The sequence below is a fragment of the Tiliqua scincoides genome, chromosome 1 (assembly GCF_035046505.1).
Source record: "Tiliqua scincoides isolate rTilSci1 chromosome 1, rTilSci1.hap2, whole genome shotgun sequence".
NCBI lineage: Eukaryota > Metazoa > Chordata > Lepidosauria > Squamata > Scincidae > Tiliqua > Tiliqua scincoides.
Window position 1 is genome coordinate 142,570,959 of NC_089821.1, and position 13,592 is coordinate 142,584,550.

Consider the following 13,592-nt stretch of genomic DNA (forward strand, 5'->3'; position numbering starts at 1 on the left):
ATTTTAATTAATTATTACACATGTACTCACAAGAAGTTTGGTATTTAAAGAGCTGACATTGTACCATGTCACGTATTCCTTTGGGCAAAAAAAGAAAGACCTTATAACTAGTAACCACAATTTTAAATACATTCCACATTGAATTATGAGTGTCATGTTTCATTATAAATTAATTTATGACTGTTTGCTTAAGCCCTCATCTTCATTTCCTTCTCAGTGCAGTAACTTTTTGACTGAACAGGATGATAGAGAGTTGAGTGACTTTTTTATTTAATGTGAATGGCATTCTCATATATCCACAGAATTACTCATGGTGAGTGTAATTTTTTTCCCTTCACTTTTCTAGATAATTACTTGCTTTTTTTTCAGGGGCTATTGTTGCAATTTGAACACTGGGTACTTAGAAATAAAATAGATTGCTGCTGGGAAGGATTTATTTTGTCATTTTAGTTTGATATTTGCAGAACTCACAAACTTGTGAAAACTATGTACTGCATGTATCCAAGATACATACACATATAATACCTGTGCATGCAGATGAAAACTGGAGATGAATAGTCTTTAAAATGCTGTAAATGAAACTACTTATATATTTGCATACAAGGGCTCAGTATTTTAAATATTTGGAGGAAAAAGAAGCACGCAATGTTTTTAACTTCCAGGAAAATTTTTTAAAAAAATATCAAGCTCTGGGTGGTAAGTGTTGGCATTGTCATGCAGCTAAGAGAGACATTTGATACATTTGGGGCAGCTTTGCTGTATGGCTGAACATGAGGTTGTGTGATAAAAAGAAAGGTTACACCTTGTATTGCCATAAGATTTGCGAGTTTCAAATAGATAGTGATATTGTTAGATTTCTTAACGGCTGTGAGGATGGAATTTGCTCAATATTTGAAAGTCACTCAGGTGTTGCTCAGGTGTGAGAGACTATTGCTATTGTTGAATTAACAGATTTAAACATCCACTTTAGGAACAGTTGCTCAAACGTCAGAAATTTGGATCCTAGTTCTAAGGTTATACATACAACGATATGTGTTGTTCAAATACAGTTTAAGTTTTCTTCTACCCGAAACATACCCCTGAACTATAAAATAAATAAATAAAAATTGTGACCCTCTCATTGCAATCCCTTCTGGGAGTCTGAAGACTCTAATGCAGGGGGCTGCAACAAGATGGGGAGAATGAACAGAAGTGCTTTTGCGTCATGCCGGGGACCCTCTACTTTGACCTGAGATTCTAAGACAATGACATTTGTTCATCAGCTATATAGTAATTATCCCCTATAGAAACAGAAAACAGGCCTCACACACAGCCAATTATCATCATGTGAGGGCAGTAAGAAGGAAATATCTCTGATTCACTAATCTCTGAGTCAGTTGGTGGTGCTCAAGGCTTCCCTGGGCCTGGGGGGACCCTGGTGCTTTCTGACTGAACTTAGGTATGAAGAAGATTCCTATCTTCCACTTAACCAGTATATACACTTGTGTTCTTTTACCCGTTTTTCAAACTCCAATTACTTTCAAGTTTTAGGTTCTCACATACCACCAGAACCCATTCCACTCCACTACTAACAGATAATGGTAAGTAAGAACCTGACAGGATGCCATTTCCACTGGGGCACTGAAAAACAATGACTTGACAGGGAGGAAAAAAAACCTCAGGACCACAGATAGTGATCTAAAATAGGAGAATTCCAAAGACAACTATAAGAAAGCCAACACAAAGACACCATTGTCTGAGAACTGAGTTAACTGCTGTACACTCCCATGATGCCATTGTTTGTGTAAGAGACCTGTTTTGAGATAAGCTGAAGATGACTGCCTAAAGGTCTCAAACTCACACCCAACAATGCACTGACAACCTAGCTCTAAATCAGACCTGTAGGGTGAGATTGTTTTTCCTGAAATTCAGGTTATTTGATGGCTGAAGTCAACTATAGTCTGTTGATTGGGGGGGGGGGGGGAGAGAAACACACAAGAGAGACCAAAATCCCCATAATGCATTTACTATTGTCCAACACTTTGCTTTTCTGGAACCAAAAAAATAAGTCTACTGATATGGATAGCCCACCCTTCTAGCTTGCCTTTAAGGAAATCTGAAGCCTGTAGAGGGTCGTATGTGAACATTGTTCATCATCCTGTTAACTTTGGGAGTTTTTTGTTTTTTTTTTAACTGTGTCATCACCTTAAGGCCATATTGACATTTTTAACTCCATAATGGAAAAAGCCATAATTCCAAGGCTTTCACCAAAATAATCTAAATTAGTATTTAACCACTGAAGTGAGATACTAAAAGGCGCATTAAACAGAGTAAGCAGGCAGGCTAAAAATTCATCACTTTTTCAATGTCCCATGCCAGACTCGAGATATTTTTGTCACTGGACACACTTTCAAAATCTGCGCTTTTATTCTTAAGGTCACACAGAGACAGTGGTTTGATGAAGGCCATACAGTGATGGAGACCACAAACACAATGGCCATCCTAGGATCTGCTGCCCAAAGCAACTGCTTCTTGGAAAGACCATATTTCACAGGTAGGATGAATCAGTGGAAAAGTACTGAAACTATTCTACCCAATTGCTCCATCTGAAATGAGCCTATGCCTGCCATCCAATGTTCTGGTTCTGACACTGGGCTTGTTGACAAGCAAAGAGAATGGCTTCTTTTGCTTCGAATGCATGCCCTGGCAGATGAAGGAGAGGAGGACCAGATTACCATAGCAATCATTTCCCTCCATCTGGCCTTACCTTCATTCCTAGCAGGTGATGTGAGCATTGGTTGTCTTGGCTTGAGAATATATTGGTGGGTAGTTGTCCCTTATTTCATTACATTTTAGGGGGGAAAAAACCCACTCAGGGCCCAATCTTTTTCTACTTTCCAGCATTGATGTAGCTGCGATGCAGTTCTGAGGTAAGGGAACAAATGTTATCTTACCTTGAGGAAGCTACCATTGCAGGATACAAAACACACTCTGTTATAACGGCTGCTGGAAATTTGGATAGAATTGGGTCCGAAATTTTGAAATTAGATTACAGAAGGATAGACTAATCGTTCAACTCAGGTTTCAGCTGTTTTCCATTGACTTTTCATGCTCTCCCAAGTGTACTCCTGGGCTTGTCCTACCACAAAATTCCTTGCCCCAGGCTTGAATAAAGCAATCATTTATAGTGAGATAAATACCACCTATCAATTATTAACATTCCTGCATGAAAATAACTATCCCATTTACCCCAATGCATTTTCTCTTCTAATGGCTGTTTGCTGATGTGTCTCTTCTGCTTCTTTTTAGATTATGGTTCTTTTTGGGACAAGGGACCATTTATTTATTTATGCTCTCTATACTGCTTTATGAGCTTTTTTGTTATAAATCAGTCTGCATGGTATCTTTCCCTGCGGGACAGCCTCCTTGCCTATGGGGAGCAAGGAGAAACACAGAGGAAGTAACAAATTGGCAACAGCATCAGTCACACCTGTTTTCTGGCTTGAGATGCACACTTGGTGTTTATGAAGGAGAGTGGTATGTGTACGTGCAGGGTACGTGAGTCTACATGTAGTGGTTCTCTATTGGGGTGGGAGTATGTTCGGTATAGAACATTACCTCCCTCTCTCTCTCCCCCTCTCCCTCCCCCTCTCTCTCCCTCTCTACCCCCCCCCGTGTGTGTGTGTGTGTGTGTGTGTGTGCGCGCGCATGCTCGCACAGTGGAACTCTGCAGAGGACCACTGTTCAGCCCCCTGTGACAATGGCGCAGTCCAGAAAAACAAAAGGGGGTTCCTCTGAGCATTTGACCAGCAGTACCAATGGATGGATCACCTAGCATTCATTGGAAGGGAGCAGTTACTCCCTGCTCTTAGCTGTTGCAAAAGGAAGGGTTGGATAGGCAATACTGTTGATAGCAGACACACATGGGTCAACCCTGAAGAGGGGATGAGACACAAGACATCAGTGCATTGTGGCATGGAATGCCCTCTCCCGCTTTGCTTACCTGTGTGTAATGCATTGTGCTTGCTTACCCTATTGCTGAGGTTCTCGCACTGGGGCATCACAACACCCCAGCCTGAAAAGTCCTTTCTCTGGCCCCTTAAGGGGAATGGGCAAGGCAGTGACACAGTCCCCAGGATAGCACCACTGCCAGGTTTGATCAGGGGATTAACTTACCTTTTGTAGCATCGAGTGTTGCAAGGAGCCCTGCAGAGCTTTCCGCATTGCTCCCCATGCCTCTGTATGAGTAAAAAAGAGATCTGAAACCACTTCCTTATGTTCTACCTATGCCAGCTCTGCCATAGCATTTTTCTGGCATCAGAGGCATGTCTGTTGTCTGAAGGGGCTTAGGATATGGCTTATGTTAACTCCTCTTCATCTCTCCCATGTCCCTCGTACTTTCCTCCCACATCATGCCCCAATTGCCTCCCTATTTTGGCTCTCCGCCAGCACAGTTGCGCTGGAATCTGAGTGACAGTATAGCATTTTTCCAGCATTGCACTGGCATCTGTAGCGTGCCTGTTGGTAGAGGGACTTCTGTGGCACTGACTCTGTCTTTGCAGCAGCATTCATGGAGCTTTGCTAGTGCATTTTAAGAATAGGATTGGGCCTTAAGTGGAATTGAGCCTGCAGTGCAATCTTGGCTCCTATAGAGAATAAATCCAACTGAACAGAGAGGGACTTACCTCTGAATAAACATGGCTGTGATGGTGAAAAAAATTAGTAGGGATAAAACAATGAAACTTAGATCACAATCCTGAGCCCTTTAGCATCGGTGGTACAAGCTGAGTTCTGGTGGTACACTGAGCCCAGCACCAGCACTGGATGCCACCCGGAGCAAAGACCTCTGGGAGGCAGTGAGAGTCTTGGAGTCGGGGGGGAGGGAGGCATTTCAGGGCAAAGTGGGAAGGGGAGCCACCAGATCCTGAACTCTACGTTGGGCCAGAAGTCCCAACATGGAGACTCTCAATTCCATGCTGGCAAAATAGCTGGTGCAGACTTGAGAAGCCCCATTGTGGGGCTTGGAGCTTTCTCCAGAGGAAGGGGGCAAAATTCCCCTTCCCCCAAGGAGACCTCTGGCAGTTCCTGCAGGGCTGCAGAATGCAGCGGTAGTTGCTTTGGCACCGCTGCAACCAGCAGTAGTGCTGACTTTAAGATTGGGTTGCTCACTGGGGTATAAAGTTACCCCTAAGGAAAATCCATTTCATTTTTGGTATAATGTTACACCCAGACACTTTCTGGCAGATAGAAATGAAATAAGCTTGAAATGAATACCTTGGAATAGCAATGGTCTATGACTGTGGTTCCCAAACTTTTTTGACTGGTCTCCCTTGACCTACTGGACCATTCGCCACAGCTCCCCATTAGGGCTACAATCCTATACATTGTATAGAGTGGTGGGTTTTTCACAAGGAGTCCACAGCTCCCCTGGCTGGTTTCCACAGCTCCCTGGAGAACCATGTCTCACAGTTTGGGTCCCACTGGCGTACGTTAAAAAAAAGGGAATGATGTTTCAAGTTCTTAGTATGCATTTGAAAAAAAAATTTTTTTTAATCATTTGTGGGTTTTTTTAACCCATTTTTGCCAGGCCCACATGTGTACACATTTGGTCCCTGTTATGTATATGCAACGTTGGGCAGAAATTGTTTAAAAAAGAATTGCCTTGGCATGGTAGTATCAAGTCCCATGGAAATGAAGGGACAGGTGCTGCCTTTGGAAAATGATGTAAAGAAGTATGTTTCACATACTGAAATGTTTGTTGCTAAACTTGAAGATGTTTTATATTTTTTTATTGTGGGCTTATTCTACAACAAGTATTATTTTTGTTTCGGATGCCATCTGTATACCCAATTAATTTCATGATCTCCTCAGTCACAGAGATTTCACTGCTGTCTATAAAATCTTGCCATCAGTGGGTAGAATCTCAGTTTTTCATTGCTTCTTTTTTTCTTCCCTGTGATGGCTTTAATTGAACTCAGTCATTTGGCATTTCACCTCTTTGTAAATGTAACTGTAATTCAGTTCAACATTCTGAGATGGGTATTCTAATCAGGTCTTAATTCTGCATGCCCCCTAAATATGCAGTCCAGGTTCATAAAACATTACTATACCACTGCACACAAGGTCTAAGAACAGATGTGGAATGAAGAATCGGTGAGGCTAGTTGGAGGGAATTAGACACTAGGGAAGAGATTAGACTGTGATGTCAAAGTATTGGTCAGCCACTAGACACTGCAATATGAATGTCGTGGAAAGATCACTATGTGAAGGAAATCTCTCTCTCTCTCTCTCTCTCTCTCTCTCTCTCTCTCTCTCTCTCTCTCTCAGGCAGGCTGATGGCAAAAATTAATCTCAGCCCTTTGGGGGGGGAGGTGCCAATAGGCCTCTCCCTGGTACCAGATTCCTGCCCCAATTTTTTCTGGGGTTTACAGTCTTGTGACATCCCCACTCTTCATCTCAAACAGCTCAGGGTTTTGGATGCATCCAGCCTGGCAATTCTATATGTGAGTGGTGGAATGTGTGATAGAATGAGAGGGAAAAGGATACGGGAAAACAAAAACACATTGATGAAGTTATGCAATTCTCCACTTGTCCTAGAAGAAAACACTCTAAGGGTGCAATCCTAACCCATGCTGGAGCAGGCAAGCCAGAAGGCTTGCGCTGCATCCAATGCAGGATTGCAGTGAGCAGCGGCTCAGCCACGGGCAAGGGAAAGCTCTTCCCCTTACCCATGGGTAAGGGCTGCATGCCCCTATGGGTCTCCTCGGACCTGCGCCACCTCCGAGGACAGCGGAGTGGCTTGAAGCTGCTCTGCTCGCTCCAGGGATGGGGATTGGGATCCAACATAACCGCCGGGTCTCAGCCCCGTCCCTGGCTCCCCACGCGCATGCCCCGGGGCCCACCCTCCCCCTGTCCTCCCCCCACCCAGAAACGCTCCCGCCCGCCCCCTCCCCACACCCCCCACACCTACCTTTGTCGCTTATGTTGGCACGTTCGCGCAGACACAAGCGGCAGCATGGGAGCCGCGGCAGAGGCTTCTGCCTCTGTCCGCATGTCGGTGCATCTGAATGCGCCGACGCAGCTCCCACCTAAGGAGGCACAAACGTACTTTACAGCACATTTGCGACATTCCAGGGCCACCTATACTGGCATAACTGCCGGTTAGGATTGCGCCCTTAAGTATTAAACTTAAACTGCAATCCTAAACACACTTATTAAACACAGAGTGCAATCCTAACCCCTTATGTCCGTGCTTTCCAGCACGGACATCAGGGCAATGCAGCTCTGAGGTAAGGGAACAAACATTCCCTTACTTTGAAGAGGCCTTGGTGAGTGACACTCAACTGCAGAATGCAGCACATGTCCCATTGGCACCGCTATGCCAGTGCTGGAAAACACTGACCAAGGGTTTAGGATTGTGCCTACAGTGGAATATACTTCTTGGTCAACATGCATAAGATTGCACTGGAATTCTGTTTTAATACTCATGAATGAATGTGACCATATCACAAATTTTCCACCGCCTGTCACATTTTGGATCCGCACCCTGATTGCTTCCACTCCAGGACAACAAACTGTTGGAAAGGTAGAAGTGTTTAAAATCCTGGCTGCAAAACATTGGCAGAACTGCGTGAGGAAGGCTGCACATCACCTACGCACAGAAACTCCTGGCTCTAGGAAATGCAATTAATCTTTTGTTTTATGAGCACCAAATTTATCAACAGCTTGGAATCATTAAAAAAGGACATATATCATACGGTTCAGATGTCCCTATGATATGCAGTAAGATAAATAAATCATGGAATCTGTAGCATTCTCTCTCTGTATAAAAGATCATTTTCAACCACTCTTAATCACAGGAATAGCCACGGATAGTCAGAATTAAATTGTAAACCCGGAATGCATCTTATCAGTCTGATATTGAAAGGAAATGCAATAGCAAAGAACCTGAGAAGGGCTGATTTTTCATTAACTTTAATGGAAATGGCGGAGTGTCTGGTGCCTCTTATATTCTAACATTAAGTAACTAGAGCAATGTCTATAAAAATAAGAGTTAAGAACTTCAATAGCTCTTCAGCATGAAGCTGTCAACCATTCAGGATTCTCTTACGGTGACATTGATTTGTCCATTCCGACAGGGAGGCAGGAGGAAGAGGGAGAGTTGTGCACGGGGGACTGAGAGGAGAAATAGGTTTAATTAATCTTAAATGTCTTTGCAGTCCATGGATTGTAGACCTGGAAGAGTTCCTGTACTAACATGATTAGCAAATATTGACTTTTGCGTACAATAAGAATGTGTCATCTGAAACCCTTGATAAGTAACTTAAGTACTTCCTTAGCTTGCACCTTATTAAATTAGATGAAGTATGGTTGAGACACATTACACAAAGCCATTGAAAAGGAGAAATTCAACCTAAAGATCTTAACATTGATTAAAGAAGAGCAATGTTATAATAAAATAAAATTTGCCCAGCCATTGTCTCAACTCTGTGCTAGGGGCATAAATTTAGTGCCAAACTACATTGGGGGGGGGGGGGAATAATTGTGTCTGGTCTGGCTCACAGGAACTTGAGGTCTTGCAGAACTGGTAGGCCCAAAGGGCTTTCCTGAGTGAAACTGAGGGCCAAACTACTCATGTCAGGGGGTTTAAGGTGCTCATCCCATTGATATATATACAACAGGGATTAGGAGTGGGGACATTACATTTTTTCCAAGTGTAGGTATGTGGGGGTAAAGAGAACTCATCCCTGTGGTATCTTCCTATGTTCTGTCCCTGTTGGTGCTGATACAAAAAGCAAAAACCTGAGGTAGAAGCCAAACTACCTTAAGCAATGGAGTGCTTTGGAGGAAGCTATGCGAGGGGCATGGATCAACTCCCCTCACATGTATGGACCTTTTCTTGTAGAAATTACCTTACTTGATTCTTGCGCAAATAGGTCAGGCATGTGACCACAAATTTAGAGCTCTCTTTGGCTCAGAAGGTGACAGTTCTGCAAATACGTATGTCAAGGCCATAGTCTAAGAAAGGATGCTTGACTGGCCTGCCAGGCAAACGTGGCAGGCCTTTATTGATTTTCTTACTTATCCTTCATCTTAACACCCTGCAACTACAGACTTGCTAAGGGTTGGCTTTTGACATCGGCAGCCCCAGGCCCACTCTGGATTGTCCATCCAGTCAGAAACCACATTCTTGCATGGCTCCGGCTGTTACTTTCACTATCAACTTGCAACTACTTGTAGGGGCACACAAACCGAACAACATGAGGCAACATTCCATTGTGCAAATCATCTTCATCAGGCCAAGTGGGTGAGGATGGCCACTAGGACCAAGGCAGGAGAAGTGGCAGCTACTTTTTCTCCCATTTCAATGGGAACTTGAAAGGCAACAGATGATCTCCAAATGGCTTACTTGGCAACCGTAGAAGTAGGGCTTAATCAAACAGAAATATTGTGTGAAACTTGACAGGTCCTTGTTTTTTTCAATCATTAGCTTCCCAATTTACACACACACACACACACACACACACACACACCACAGGCTCATGGTCATTTTGCCTGTACTAGCTACCTCCACCTCCTGGTGGTCAGAGCCCCTCCTAACAATTCTCTGATTGAATCCTTGCTAATGATTGACATAAAAACCCTCCCTGATAGACTCCATTCACAGCATGATCTGGTAGCAGCAGTGTGGTCTCCACCTGAGGAAGGAAGTTCTGTGAGTGAATGTGTACTTGACTTATCTCTATAAGGTTTCATTATAGTTTGAATGAACATGTAGTCTTTGTTATCTTTTCCTCAGTAAGTGTCATGCGTTTTGCAGTGTAACTGTGGTGTACATTCATTATTTGTGACATTCTGACAGATGCAATCAATCAGTAGATTATGTATGATGACCGTATAATTTTAGTTTTATGGAAGGCTAACCAACACAGATTGTCAGGAGCTTTTGAAGTTAATGCACAGAAGGAAAGCTGCGTCACACTTGTATGCTTGCGAATATAGGCAAGCATCATTCATTCAGTGCCCTTCATAAGGTTTAGCTTAAAAATGTGTACATTAAACCAACCAAGAAAAGAGTTAAAAGAGGTGATCTTCGTTCACTGCAAGTTGACAGATCTTACGGTATTGATTAGTTTCCCAATGGTTGTGCGGCCAGGGTGCTATAGCTACAAGAGACTTTGGAAAAGGAGGAGGTCTTAAATGGGGAGAGGGGAGCAGAAGAACTCCAAATGTCATCAAAGCAAATGGGCTGTGAATGTTGCTTCAAAGCTTCTCATTAGTGGGCAAGATAGCTCACCACAAAGGTTGTAAAGACGTTTTTCCTGGAGGGGAAGGTATGACAAAATGCAGTTCTTGGCAAGTGCTTTCTGCTCAAATTGCAGGCCACATTAATTCTTGCTTGATACATAAAATTAATTAAAGGATTAACGTCTTTTATGAAATTTTGCCAGAATTACTCTGAGACCCCCCCCTCCCCTTATCCCATTGCCAGGAATAGACCTCAGGCCATTTTTGTTCACTAATGAAATTGCAAATTGACTTGTGTTCCAATGATGCTTGACTAAAATGAACAATTAAAAAATGTGTTGCTTACAATGTGATGGATCAGCTGATCTTTTCAGGAAAGATTAATTAGCTTCAAGAACAGTCTTTCTTATGTAACAGACTAAGGGTCAAGCAATCATTGCCTTTAGTGAAGCAATAATCCCATTGACATCTTGGAGCTCAACTTTGCTCTCATCTGCTAAGTCATTCAGTTAACATTCAGAGAGTGCAGTAGGATTTACTTGCCGTTCACTGGGTGCAAGCTGGGGCTTAGAAAAACTGTGCAGTACAACTTTTGTAGAACTTGCATTTTGGTACAAATATAGTGGGCATCTTCCTTCAACTTAATCCAAAAAGAACTTAACTTTATATTGCTTTCTGTAGCCTTCAGGCAGATTGTACAAGCAACATGTAATGGAAGCACTCGATTAGTGGAAATGGACACAAGTCAATTTGATTAAGGCATAGAAGAGGCATAAGCCCTACTACAGGTTATGGAAAAGAGGACTGGAAGGACTGTGGCAAAGCGGAATCAACCTCTCAGTTCAAAGACATGCTTTTCCTGGCCTGTGTAAAACCTGACAGTAGATGATACGACATCAATTCTCAATATGTTATAATAGGAATATTGTTCTATTTTGTCAAATGAGGAAATTACCATTTTGCTCAGTGTTCATGTCAGTTAATCACTGAAGATACTTTTGCAATGGGGGTGGATACGGCAGAATTGCTTGCTTAAGAGACCTGGACAGTGGATGCTTCCTTTTCCTTGTGCTACCTAGATGATCAGCCTATTTAACAAATCCTGGACCTCTGGTAGTCATCAATGGCCCTCCTGAATTGTTAGCTTATCACAAAGAGATGCAAGAGACCTGGACAGCTGGCATTCTTGACAGTGAACCTGTTACAGTATTTTCTCACATGTTCAGCATTTCTGAATTAATGCTCAGTTCTCTTATATATCACTTCAGAGGTGAGCAGAACATAGGTTAGGTCCTACTATGACATTGCTGGATGATTTGTAGTAGATCACCAAGTGTTTCTGACTACCAGTTGTTTAACACTGAAAACAAAAATGTCCCACCACAAGTGAATTAGGTTGTTTGAATCCCTCAGATGTAAAACACATATGCTGCTCATCCTAATGTATGGTTCTTGGGGTGCAGTTGGCTTTTGCATCTGACCATCCCCCCATGCAGACCACTACTTTGCACCTGACTCTGTTTTATAGATTTAGGGGTTCTAATAAAATAGAAAGCAGATTCTACAAACCAGGTTTGCCCATGCTTGACTCACTCTATTGTTTCCCAGTTTCTGTCTCCAATGGATTTTTCAGATATGCTTTATGCTGAGTTATGAGATCCAATTAAAATCTGATTGAGAGATCGGAAGATCTCCCCTGTTTGATTTTTGAGACAGCACTTTGTCTCACTGCATGGAGTAAAGCCGTTCTGCCTTTTGCTTGCGTTTCACAGAAGTCGACAAGACAGAGTAGGAATATGTTGGAATTTCAAAAGAAGCCCCAGGCAAAATTTGAACATTATAACAACAACAAATCAAGAATATATTTATTCTCCCTTGCTCGCTAGTTCTGTTTACCTTGACACAGTTCTGGAAAATGTCATCTTTCTTTGGCTCCCCTGAAGTCAGATGTTCTCACTGAGGTGTTGTGTAGAATCCACCTAAAAGGTGTATTTAAGTATCAAGGGATTTGGTAAATACTGCTTTATTTGTGCTCTATACTCCCTACAGGGCATTCTGAAGAGATGAATAATAAGCGTGAACAGGAAGAGCAAGTTTCCAGTTCTGTCAAATTAATTAGATCAGCATCAAATGAAGTGAGGCTTGCCATTAGGTAAGTTGCAAACATGCAAAGAAAATTACCCAAGCATGCACAAAAATGTGAACCCCCTTCCCTTTTTCTGCCCCCCCCACTTTCTTTTGAAAATTGCGTACGAAATATAGCTGTTCTTCTGTGACACTTAATTGTGTCATTTTCAAATAGCACATCAGCAGTTAAAGCCCAAAGCTTTAACTTTTGCACACCTCCTAACATGCAATGACAAAGGTATAGGGCTTGTGTACTGGGAAAGTCTAATTCCAATGTCTCTTCATCTGTGGTGGTTGTTAGGTGGCCTTAGGCCAATCAGTGCCTCTCAGCCAAGCTAGCCTCACAGGGTTGCCATGAAGCTACTGTACTCCTCAGAGCTTCTTTGGGGAAACACACCAAATGTAACACATAAATCGCTTGTATTTCCACTCACCTTGAAGACCCAGTTTGGGTTAAAAGGCAGGCTAGAAATGAATAATAATCAATAATCATTCAAAGGACACTTTTAAAAATTTCCCGATCATGACTATAAGAAAATTTGTACTGATTTATGCAAATTATTTGAATTTATAGCCAGAAGCAGCAACTGTTACCCTGCACATGCCCGATCTCATCTAATCTTGGAAGCTAAGCAGGGTCAGGCCTGGTTAGTACTTGGATGGGAGACCGCCTGGGAATACCGGGTGCTGTAGGCTTATACCATAGTCTTTCGAGACTGAAGGTTGCCAACCATATTAGGTCAGACCAGTAGTGTGGCAACAGGGTTATGGCTCATGCGGGCTGCACCAGGTGACACCCTCAGAAAGGGGTGACACCATGCCACATGAGCCTTCATTTGGCAATCTTTGGCCCACCTTGGGGCCAGCTGCCTCATGCTCTTGCCTACAATTGAGTTTTTGCAATTCGCTGGTAGAACAAAGTGACTAGTGTACAGTCAGTCAGATTGTCTAATGGAGGCGGTCTGGAAGTGGGCTTTTTGTATTGAAGGCAATGCAATAGCCAGGAATTTCGAGGGATTTCAGACATGATTACATCACCCCAAACTTTCAGAACACTGGGCTGTTGAAAGTGCCGCACTGGGTAAAATGTGTCCACAGGATTCCTCTGGGTCAGACTTCACTAGAATGATGGTGAATTACATGTAAGCAAATTGTGCAAGATTTGAGCAGTTTTCTAGCTTCTCATGTATTTTTTAATGGGATTCTATGCCCTTACTTGCCTTTAAAACAGTTTGCAG

At 42.8% G+C, this 13,592-nt stretch overlaps 1 pseudogene; it reads left to right on the forward strand.

The window, feature by feature from the left end:
• Positions 1–12,933: 12,933 nt before the first annotated feature.
• LOC136637825 (5S ribosomal RNA) lies at positions 12,934–13,050 on the forward strand (annotated as a pseudogene).
• Positions 13,051–13,592: the final 542 nt, after the last annotated feature.